The 12,583-nt window shown below is 35.8% G+C and overlaps 1 protein-coding gene across 1 annotated transcript in view; it reads left to right on the plus strand.

Moving 5' to 3' along the window:
• The window catches only part of LOC143234467 (receptor-type tyrosine-protein phosphatase N2-like), a 562,455-nt gene that overhangs the window by 492,409 nt on the left and 57,463 nt on the right, over positions 1-12,583 (plus strand). The window lies entirely within an intron of this gene.

Below are 12,583 nucleotides of genomic sequence, written 5' to 3' on the forward strand. Positions count from 1 at the left end.
TTTGGTCAACATATAGTTGGTTTCGGTTCGAATACTTTGATAATTTGATCACATTTCTAGTAACATTGCAATAGCTATTTGTTCTTATCTTAATGAGAAACTTTAGCCCCGTCCACGTTCCTAACCACAGTATGACGTTGTATATATAAATATTAAAAAAGTATATACTTGTTAAAATTAATGCACTTTCTGTCACTATCTTGTATATGAATCGTCACAGACAGCTCGTTGGGTACATTTTCACTCGACAAAGTAAGGTATTATTTTGGAAGTGTGTACACAATCAGGCTTAGTAGTTAGGGTGCGGGACTCGTAATGTAAGGGTCGAAAGTTCGAATCCCCACCACCGAACATGGTCGCCTTTTCAGCTGTGTGGACGTTATGATGTATTGGTGAACGCCAATATTCATGGACCGGCATACCCAGGTAGCTAAGACACTTGACTCTTAATCTGAGGGTCGAGGGTTTGAATCCCCGTCAAATCAAACACACTCTCTCTTTCAGCCGTGGGGACTTTATAACGTAACAGTCAATCCCATTATTCGTTAGTAAATGAGTAGCCCAAGAGTTGACGGTGGGTGGTGATGACTAGCTGCCTTCCCTCTAGTCTTACACTGCTAAATTAGGGACGGTTAGTACAGATAGCCTTCATGTATCTTTGCGTAAAATTCACAAAACAAACGAACAATCCACTACTCGTTAAGAGTAGTCCAGGTGTTAATGATAGAGGTTGTCGACTGTCACTGTTAAATTAGGAAGGACTATCACAGTTAACTTGGTGTGAAATTAAAAACCAGTATATCACTTTTCACAACAAGAACTCAGAGAAGTAATCACAGCGACAAAAAACAAAATGGCCTACAAACTATCCTCCTCGAAAAAGGTACTCTGAAATTATTTGAACACACGACAGCAATCTTCATTTTATCCCTAAATTGTGGATATATCCCATTTTATCAGAAGTATGCAAATGTCTTAATGTTCCATAAAGAAGGAAATCCATCGAATAAATCAAATAGCTACTGTCCAATTAGCCTAACCAGCTGCATAGGCACAATTATGGAACGAATAATCAATAACAGACTTTCCACATTCCTGTAGATAACATCAAAATTACCTGAAGTACAGAATGGATTCAGAAAACAACTGACCACTTAGTTAGACTAACTGAATCTACAGTAGATAGCTTTAATAAAAGAGAAATCACTGTCACATTCTTTCTTAGTATCGAGAAAACTTTCAATACTGTATGGAACAACAGCCTCAGGTTCCGAAGGACAGACGCAGAGCTACTACGTGGAATTATTCACTGACTCAAACTTTATGGTAAAAGTAAATGTAGAATAAATGTTGAGGGAACCTTCTCAGAGTTATTTACTCCAGAGGCAAGCATCCTCCAGGGTTTGTTTGTTTTTTGAATTTCACAAAGCTACACGAGCGCTATCTGCGCTAGCCGTCCCTAATTTAGCATCGTAAAACTAGAGGGAAGGCCACCGCCAACTCTTGGGCTACTTTTTTTTTTACCAGTGAATAGTGGGATTGACCGTCACATTATAACGCTCCCACGGCTGAAATTGCGAGCATGTTTGGTGTGACAGGGATTCAAACACCCTCGATCCCCCTTGATTAACGAGTCGAGTTCCTTAACCACCTGGCCATTCCGGGCCTGTTAAGACAGTAAGCCAGCAATACCCTCCGCCAACTCTTGAGCTTTTCTTGTGAAAACGAATAGTGGGATTTGACCGTTACTCTTATAACGCAACCATGGTACAACACATGGAGTATGATTTTTTTTTTATAACGGGGCCTTGTTAAATGTGCTTTAGAGTAAAACTAAAATGCAAATCTTTATTTTGTCAATGCTACTGTTACAATGCCTTTTGAATAATCTATTCTGTGGCTTAAAACTATCTTGAATAACATAACATTCATTAAGTTTCCCAGAAGAAAGGGAATAGAATTTTGTAGAAATCTTTAAATTAAAATAACTATAAAAGAAATAAAATACTTATTTCATTAAATTGTATATAATACAAGTCTGGTAAACCTAATCCACATAAAGGACAGGTAGAAATATTCAATTACCCGGTTTTGACTTTGCTCAGTGGAGTTTACAGACATCGAAATGCACGTGCTCGCGAGCTTGTATTACGTTGATTACTTGGAAGGACCAAATGCGAACCAAATCCGATAGTAATTGTAATCAGTGTTGTCAGGTGACTCTTACAAGACTTAGTTACTCTAGAATAGATGCGTTGCACCTATGTTCATAATAGCTGATGATTCACGTAGCCCTAACTTCATTCGCATTTCCTATCCCAATATTTCACTTCTACAAAGATACAGTATTATGAGCATCATCTAGTATACGCCACAGTAATCTCGTGCTTTCCCGGAAAATTCGAGACGTTAATTATTACGAGTAATATTAATAATAAATAATATAATATATATATCTATGTAATATGTATGTAGACTTTTCTTTTGTCAAACACGCAAATCTCTTATATAAGTATTCCGTTAAAAAAAAATTAAATAATTTCATGATAAATGTAAAAGGTAAGTACAACATAATGTTCGTTTATAACACATAATTTGCGTATACTTCTGTTATGTATATTATTTAAATTAATGTTACGTATGGTCCACTAATACAGAAAAGCCATGTTTATATGGAAACAAGTGCAGCCAATTTCTCCTATTCTCTCCAGTTCAACTTTTACTCTATTGTATATTAGAGTACTTTATACTGTATTGTGTATTTATCTACTACTAGATTGTAATAATTATTGTAGTATTTAGAATGAAATGCTTTACGAAAGATCAACTTTCTATTATTTGTCTTTGTGATTGAAATCAGGTTTAGAGTTGATGGAAATAATAATAATAGGTTTTAAAATATTTTAATGCTCTAACGGGTCCTCCGCTAAAATCAGAGGTTCGATTCTCCTCTGTGGCCACAGCAGATAGCTCTATGTGGCTCTGCTATAAGAAAAACGTACGCACATATGCTTACGGTTGCCGAGTTCACAAAACACGTATCAGTAATAACGCTGGGTACAAAACACGCGTCACTAAAAACAGGGCCGTTATAATGTGACGGTCAATCCCACTTTTCGTTGGTAAAGAGTAGCCCAAGAGTTGGCGGTGGATGGTGATGACTAGCTGCCTTCCCTCTAATCTTACACTGCTAAATTTGGGACGGTTAGTACAGATAGCCCTCGTGTAGCTTTGTGCGAAATTCAAAACAAACAAACTGAAAACAGTGTTAAGCACAAAACATGTACCACTAATAATGCTAAGCATTATATTCACATGGCGCAAGTATCGCCAAGTACCATAGCATTTCTCTGGTTTAAATATATGTGTTATTACAAATCTATTGTCGAAATAAGAGAGATCTTGATCCATAAATGATTTTCATAGTACAGACCTGGGTTGTGCAATGACAAAGCTTCACGGAATAAGCACTTGGGGGAGCTAGTTATAGTTGTGTAATATTCATCAGTAAGCCAAATAAATTAATTAATGGTACCAAATTGACAAAAACAAATTATTGAAGGGGATAGTTTCTCTGCATTCACAAAACTTCGTCAGCACCAACTTATGTGACGGTCAATCCCACTATTCATTGGTAAAAAAATAGTAGCCCAAGAGTTGGCGGTGGTGGTGATGACTAGCTGCCTTTCCTCTAGTTTTACACTGCTAAATTAGGGACGGCGCATAGATAGCCCACGTCTAGCTTTGTACGAAATTCAGAACAAACCAAACTGTCTTAACTTTTATATACCACTTAAAAATTTAAACATTTAACAAAGATAACCTTTCGGTGAATTTGTAAGAAATTCCACAACAACAACAAACAAATAAGGAACGCCTTACAACAATAATACGTTTTGGTTTTTAAATAATTTACTTCTGAAACAACCGCTTTTTGTAGGTTTACAAAAAAAACCATTCAGTGTGAGATTGTTGTCAGTAATTACGACCCTTTAAAGTGTAAAATACGAATTACTAACACATCATAAGTTTGTATTAGTAGAATTGTGTGAGAGATCGTAATTTTATGGTCGTTCTTCTAGTCTGTTACTTCCAAATTAGGAAACCCAGCGCAGATAGCTAGCCCTTTAGTAGCTTTTCATGAAATTCAAAATCAACTGAACAAAGCAATTTATTTTTGTGGGTCCTGAAGAGGGAGCTAGAATCAGTGTTTAAACTTGTGTGTGTGTGTGTTTTCCTTATAGCAAAGTCACATCGGGCTATCTGCTGAGTCCACCGGAGTAAATTAAACCCCTGATTTTAGCGTTGTAAATCCGCAGACTTACCGCTGTACCAGCGGGGGACATTTATGTGTCTACATTAGGGTTTAAAGCCCTGATTTCATGAATGTCACTGTAGCATTAACAATTTAATACTCGCACTGAAGGAGTGAGAAATAGACCTAAACTAACCCTAAATACCGATGTAGAGGTTTCGCTATATTTGTTGACATCATTTACAACTTGTAAGCTTCTAGTCCCAAGCTGTAAACCGTTTTTGCTGTTAAAGTTTGTGTTTCTGAATTAAAAACTTGAATGGAAATGATTACAAATATTTCACTGCAAAATGTTCACCGAAATAATTTTGATGTTTTGATGAGTTTTATGCATAACATATCTACATTTTATGTTTAATAGTTACGGTTGAATTTACATCATTTATTTTTTTTTTTTAATTGGTCTAAGCCTAATAGTTTTCATACGGAGAAAACTTTTGTAAGAAATAACTGTTAAATATCGTCATTAATGCTGCGTTTATGCACCTCTGATTAGGCTTAACGAAGTTCCTTATTTCGCCATAAGAGGCACTTTATACAACTTCGTTTGGTATTCAGTTTCTGAGACTAGTTTCTAACGTATGAAGTAAAGCGATTAATTTTTGTCTTATTTTTGTAATAATTTATTCAAAGTTTATGATCAAAACTCAGTTTTAGTTATTTTAATGTTAATATGACAAATATTAGTGTTTCAAGTGAACTTTTACATGTTGTAATGTATTTTACAGCCAATTTATATTTTCACATTTTGAGTAAAATGCTTACTCTAACTTTTGGTTTTCTTACTATATAAGCGCCGTAAATTAGGCTTAAGCTTGTGCGTGGTTGGTACACGGTCGTTTAGGATATCTACATGCTGAATTGTGGTGAACAGCCAGCAGTACATTTACGGATTTCAAACACTGAAACCCAAGATTCGATTCTCTCCAATGCATAGAACGCAAATACTCCACAGTGTAACTTTGTGCTAAAAACACAAACTCACAACATTATTACCACTCTTGTATAAACTGACAGTGGTACACGTCATTCCTTGACGTGACCCAAGTCCTTTTGAGATTTACACTGTCTGCATTTAAATAATCAAGTAGTAAATTCTTCAAGGACTAATATACAATAAATGAAGTTCGTCATATATTTTATATTATTTCTACTATTACTTATAGGTGTCTTTGTATTGTCCTACTAGGGATCCCAGAATTCATTATTTATGTACAGAGCCACATGCTGATTTGTTAACTTAAGCCTTCCTCAGTTCACTTGAGCTTCACAGAAAGGAAATTGTTTTCCGTGATCTGTTAGTGTGTTAAACAACGGCAAAGATTTCACATTGTATATCGAGACTTGATAATATGGCCGACGTTCCATTTTCCTTAACACTCCTACGAAAAGACGTTTCTAGTCCTGATTTCTCCAAGCCCGTTCCCCTGGCTGTGGTTTCGCTAGATAGTAGATAGGGACAGTGGGAATCTCGTTAATCCATTTATTAATGGATTTAAATGGCAATTTCATTTAAATACAAAATTATTAGCCTAATATTAATAACCTTTCAAGTTGCTCTGGGGCCTATCAGGCCCCACTTTTCGTAGGAGTGTTAAGCTCTAACTATTTGCCTTCACAGCTAATTAAATTAAAAGTAAAGATGGTGTCAGTGTGTGCTTCTCCGATCGATAAGAACAGAGCTATTTGGCTCTGGTAGTCCAAGAAGAATTATAAGGAAAACAGTAAGACGTTAGGTTATTTATTTCATCATATATAACGTGTTGTTGCTTTTTGTTTAAAGGTTAAAATGTGTTGTAAAGCTTAACATTTACTGACCCATAAGTGGACAGTTTCTGTCCGTTTGGCCAAGTTTGATGAAACCTGGATGGTGTCTATACCACGTGACTTTCTTACGAATTTCCAATGTTGCAAACGTTGTATTGCTAAACCTTAGTCAGATTATTTGCAACTTTTATTGGTTATCGTTGTTTCTTTTCCTCACTGTATTTGTCAGCCCAAAGATCTGTTTCATCTTCTCCTACATCTGTCCTCTTCGGGTATTGTTGTTGTCGTTCTGAAGGACCTTACCTAATCATCATCAGCAGAAAGTCCACGAGTTTTTACAGCAGATCTGATGAATGTCCAATAACGTCTTTCACAGTATCGTTTCTGGAAATTGGGGTCAGAGAAACGTAGGAAGAGAAGAAATTATTCTAGCCATTAATGGAACCACTTCTAGCAAGTTTCTCTTTTCAACGTAGAATGGAAAGTTTTTTTATTGTAAAATTCGACGAATTTAACTCACTTTGGTGTCCTCTTCGTGGAAATTAACTTCTGTGACACATTATCGGGAAATTAAACTCATTATTGTGCTTCTTCCAAAGATTGATGTAAATGTACTGGGTTATCATCAAATGAAGATTCCAGTTCACTCGTCAAGTTATCCATAAGAGACACCATTCTGGGTTTCGCCATGTTTTATTGTGTACTATTGCACCAATTCTCATACACATAGCAGTCCATAATATCTCTCTCAAAGCTGTTGCCGTTGTAAACCCTATTTTTTGAACTTATAGTTGGCATTCAGTTGTTCGAAATGTCTTCTGGTGTCTTGCCCTGTCCTGGTAAAATCATCATATCTCACACATATATTAAAGTTGTAGTTGTTAAACGTGATACTGCGCCTTTATACTCAAACATATAGCCCCACATCTAAACTTAAAAATAACACTCCGCCATTAAACTTAGAAATACCTCTCTACCAGTGGGGGGAACAGGACACATTATGTCGTGTTCGGTCCAGACAAGTAACTCTGTTCGTTGACATGGCCAGGTGGTTAAGGCACTCGATTCGTAATCCGATGGTCGCGGGTTCAAATCCCCATCACACCAAACATGCTTGCCCTTTCAGCCGTGGAGACGTTATAATGTGACGGTCAATCCAACTATTTGTTGGTAAAAGAGTAGCACAAGAGTTGACGGTGGGTGGTAATGACTAGCTGCCTTCCCTCTGGTCTTATACTGCTAAATTAGGGACGGATAGCGCAGATAGCCCTCGTTTAGCTTTACGCGAAATTCAAAAACAACCAGACACGGTCAGAAACTTTGTTGTTGTTTTTTTTTGTGTTATTAGCTGTCTTAACGACGTTTGTAATAACAATTGGTTAACAAGTTGATATATAACCGAATAATAACCTTCAGAAATATGTTTATTATTATTAACTGGAAAAGGGGACATGAAAGTAGGCCATTGTAGAAACGGTACACATCTTTAACTGTTAAACTGATCCAGTAAACTGGTGGTGATGCTGTAACTTCAACGTAGTAACGGTATACACCTTTAACTGTTCAACTGATCCAGTAAACAAGTGGTGATGCTGTAACTTCAACGTAGTAACGGTACACATCTTTAACTGTTAAACTGATCCAGTAAACTGGTGGTGATGCTGTAACTTCAACGTAGTAACGGTACACACCTTTAACTGTTCAACTGTTCCAGTAAACAAGTGGTGATGCTGTAACTTCAACGTAGTAACGGTACACATCTTTAACTGTTAAACTGATCCAGTAAACAGGTGGTGATGCTGTAACTTCAACGTAGTAACGGTACACATCTTTAACTGTTAAACTGATCCAGTAAACAGGTGGTGATGCTGTAACTTCAACGTAGTAACGGTACACACCTTTAACTGTTAAACTGATCCAGTAAACAGGTGGTGATGCTGTAACTTCAACCTAGTAACGGTACACATCTTTAACTGTTAAAGTGAACTTACATTTAACAGTCGCATCAACTATTTATATATGTTTGTAATTGAAAGCGCTGTTTCACGAATCTGATATCAAGTAAGGCGCATGAATATAATAATGTCAACTGATGTGTCTTTCTCCCCAAGGGAGTGACGTATTTCATTAGGCAGGTTTATAAATATGGGTTTTCGACAAATGTGTTCCATCTTCACGCTGCTTTCGTTTGTAGTAAAAAGGATTCGGAATTCGATATTTAAGAGACTCGTTCCGACTTCCTGTATTAATGTTTTCTGCTATTTCAATACGACAACCTGTAACGTGAAGATTCTAGTGCATCTAATAGATTCTTTCAACCGTTGTGTTTAACATACGTAACACAGGCAATATCGGTAGACTTTAACAGGAAAAGCCACGCCCTCTGGTGGCTTAGCGACAAATACATATAGCACATTCTCGGTCTCGGTGACTGAACGGTTTCGACAACAATGTACGGTTCCGTTGTATACCATTTAAAATATAGTATGAGCTATGTAATGGCAGGATTCTCACCACTTAATAAACCCGAGTGCATAATTTACCTATTTATAATTTGCTTGTATCTTTGGGAAGCGCTGATGTCCGTTTTTTCTTTTTTTTTAGCGCAAATACTTGTCTCATTAAAAGAGTTTATTTGACGTTTTTACAATGGCGTCCTGTAAATTATAATTGTTGGTGTAGGCTTTCAACAATTTTATCGCTCAGACAAGGGCCTTGTGGAACCGTTATTATATGTTGTGCATTTTAGTGCATCAGCCATCGAGTAGTAGGTAATGAATATCTGGTTTATGATCTACCTTAACTGATCCCTGAAGACCTGGTATTTATTGGTTTGTTTGTTCGTACTGAAAACCGATGACATGGAAGTAGTTCTTCGGACCAATAATAATTATATATTACTTATTTTCTTGTGTTCTTAAATAAATTTTAGAGAGACTAATGTTGGCATTTATAAACCCCTAGGTGGCGCCTTATTTACGTCTCTCAAGCTGTGACCTAACGTTTGATGTTGAAGTATAGAATATTGAGTAATATATATTTTTAACTTGTTTAGAGACTACTCATTTGGGAAACCTGATGAAATGCATAGTTACAAAATTACTCGGGTGGTGTCGACACCAAAGTTTTTTTTCTGTCAAACTTTTGTTATTTCTTTCCTTCATATCTCTCATTTGCAACTTATAGGGATTACTTGGTTACTACACATGTTTTGGTTTGTTTTCGTTACTCGGAAAGACATCGAATATATCTCTTACATATTGCCAGAAAGAGAGAAGGAGCCAGTGTGCAGTAGAAGTTAAAGACAGGAACATGTTTTCACAAGAATATTTTTCAGTACTTGAACATGATTTGAATATACAGAATATACATTTGTGAGTGGGGGATCTGTCCCCTACAAGGTCTACTCTTCAAGTGAAAAACTCTGTTATGATAGTTTGTCTTGTTTAAGAGAATTACAATACAGCAGTATCAGGCAGGTGGCAGCACTGTCTATGTAGAGATGAGTCGGATTGTTTATCAAAATGGTGTATTAAATATCTCCTCAATAGGTCATCAGAACTTTAAAGTATTATATGGTGTTTCCTTTTATAACAATATCTATGTAATAACTGAGTCACAAGTTCTGGTAATGTCTGTAAATATCATAACAAAAAGTTTATATTTATGTTCTTTTTTATAACACGATAACTTAAAAACAATAACAACGGTGACAATCAAGAGATAATATAGCTTCAAACGGAGTATCAGCTTTTATAGATATATTATTAATTAGTAGCACCTAAAAACAACATAATTCTAGTGTAAACTGTGTTATAATTATCATTTGAAGTTAGCTTTCTTACAGACATTTTGTGTTCATTTAAAAACTGAGTACAGGGTTTAACATGAATTAACAGTCAATAATACAGATAAACAATAAATGTTACAGGTGAGACCTTATTGTATTTAGAACTTAGTTATAAATACAACCTTCCTATGTTTGTTGAAACACTGTATTAAAACACGACTTGTAAACAAGTAAAGAAAACTTTATCAAAAGTAAGTAAATGTAGGGATGGCTAGTATCACAAGTAAGGAAATGTAGAGATGGCTAGTATCACAAGTAAGGAAATGTAGGGATGGCTAATTGTAAAAGTAAGTAAATGTAGGGATGGCCAATAGTAAAAAGTAAGTAAATGTAGGGATGGCTAATAGTAAAACTAAGTAAATGTAGGGATGGCTAGTATCACAAGTAAGGAAATGTAGGGGTGGCTAATAGTAAAATTAAGTAAATGTAGGGATGGCTAATAGTAAAAAGTAAGTAAATGTAGGGATGGCTAGTATCACAAGTAAGGAAATGTAGGGATGGCTAATTGTAAAAGTAAGTAAATGTAGGGTTGGCTAATAGTAAAAGTAAGTAAATGTAGGGAAATGTTCATCAGTCCTTTGAAAATAACGATATGGTAGTAGATATGGCATTTGCATCATCCCTACATAACAGCTGTAAATACCATCCCATCTTGTTTGTCATCAGCCATCTTTACATTTACTTTCTTGCAAACTCTTTTCTTTATTTGTTATACTTCTATTTTCATAAAAAACACAATAACATTGTAGTGTTTTGTTTCGGTAGGTACAGTATGTTCGTATAAAAAATGACAAATATCGTCACTGATATGGTAATCTTCAATACAACGTGAGAGACGATTCTGGTATCATTAGACATTTTGTTCCGCGATTAACAATATAAGCGGAAAATGTTGAAGATACTCAACTATCTGATGAATGTTGAAGATACTCGTATATTTGATGAATGTTGTATAAACATTTATGAATATCAATGAGAATAAAGTGAAGAATGTCAGTCACGTTACTAAGAGTAGGGCTAAAAGTGAAGAATGTTAGCCATGTTACTAAGAGTAGGGCTAAAAGTGAAGAATGTTAGTCATGTTACTAAGAGTAGGGCTAAAAGTGAAGAATGTTAGTCACGTTACTAAGAGTAGGGCTAAAAGTGAAGAATGTTAGTCATGTTACTAAGAGTGGGGCTAAAAGTAAAGAATGTTAGTCACGTTACTAAGAGAAGGGCTAAAAGTGAAGAATGTTAGTCACGTTACTAAGAGTAGGGCTAAAAGTGAAGAATGTTAGTCACGTTACTAAGAGTAGGGTTAAAAGTGAAGAATGTTAGTCACGTTACTAAGAGTAGGGCTAAAAGTGAAGAATGTTAGTCACGTTACTAAGAGTGGGGCTAAAAGTGAAGAATGTTAGTCACGTTACTAAGAGTAGGGCTAAAAGTGAAGAATGTTAGTCATGTTACTAAGAGAAGGGCTAAAAGTGAAGAATGTTAGTCACGTTAATAAAAGAGTAGGGCTAAAGTGAAGAATGTTAGTCATGTTACTAAGAGTAGGGCTAAAGTGAAGAATGTTAGTCACGTTACTAAGAGTAGGGCTAAAGTGAAGAATGTTAGTCACGTTACTAAGAGTAGGGTTAAAGTGAAGAATGTTAGTCACGTTACTAAGAGTAGGGCTAAAGTCAAGAATGTTAGTCATGTTACTAAGAGTAGGGCTAAAAGTGAAGAATGTTAGTCATGTTACTAAGAGTAGGGCTAAAAGTGAAGAATGTTAGTCATGTTACTAAGAGAAGGGCTAAAAGTGAAGAATGTTAGTCACGTTACTAAGAGTAGGGTTAAAGTGAAGAATGTTAGTCACGTTACTAAGAGTAGGGCTAAAGTGAAGAATGTTAGTCACGTTACTAAGAGTAGGGCTAAAGTCAAGAATGTTAGTCATGTTACTAAGAGTAGGGCTAAAGTGAAGAATGTTAGTCATGTTACTAAGAGAAGGGCTAAAGTGAAGAATGTTAGTCACGTTACTAAGAGTAGGGCTAAAGTCAAGAATGTTAGTCATGTTACTAAGAGTAGGGCTAAAAGTGAAGAATGTTAGTCATGTTACTAAGAGTAGGGCTAAAAGTGAAGAATGTTAGTCATGTTACTAAGAGAAGGGCTAAAAGTGAAGAATGTTAGTCACGTTACTAAGAGTAGGGCTAAAAGTGAAGAATGTTAGTCAAGTTACTAATAGTAGGGCTAAAAGTTTAGAATGTTAGTCATGTTACTAAGAGTAGGGCTAAAAGTGAAGAATGTTAGTCACGTTACTAAGAGTAGGGCTAAAGTTTAGAATGTTAGTCATGTTACTAAGAGTAGGGCTAAAGTGAAGAATGTTAGTCATGTTACTAAGAGTAGGGCTAAAAGTGAAGAATGTTAGTCATGTTACTAAGAGTAGGGCTAAAAGTGAAGAATGTTAGTCATGTTACTAAGAGTAGGGCTAAAAGTGAAGAATGTTAGTCATGTTACTAAGAGTAGGGCTAAAAGTGAAGAATGTTAGTCACGTTACTAAGAGTAGGGCTAAAAGTGAAGAATGTTAGTCATGTTACTAAGAGTAGGGCTAAAGTGAAGAATGTTAGTCACGTTACTAAGAGTAGGGCTAAAGTGAAGAATGTTAGTCATGTTACTAAGAGTAGGGCTAAAGT

Source organism: Tachypleus tridentatus, chromosome 12, assembly GCF_004210375.1.
Source record: "Tachypleus tridentatus isolate NWPU-2018 chromosome 12, ASM421037v1, whole genome shotgun sequence".
NCBI classification, from domain to species: domain Eukaryota; kingdom Metazoa; phylum Arthropoda; class Merostomata; order Xiphosura; family Limulidae; genus Tachypleus; species Tachypleus tridentatus.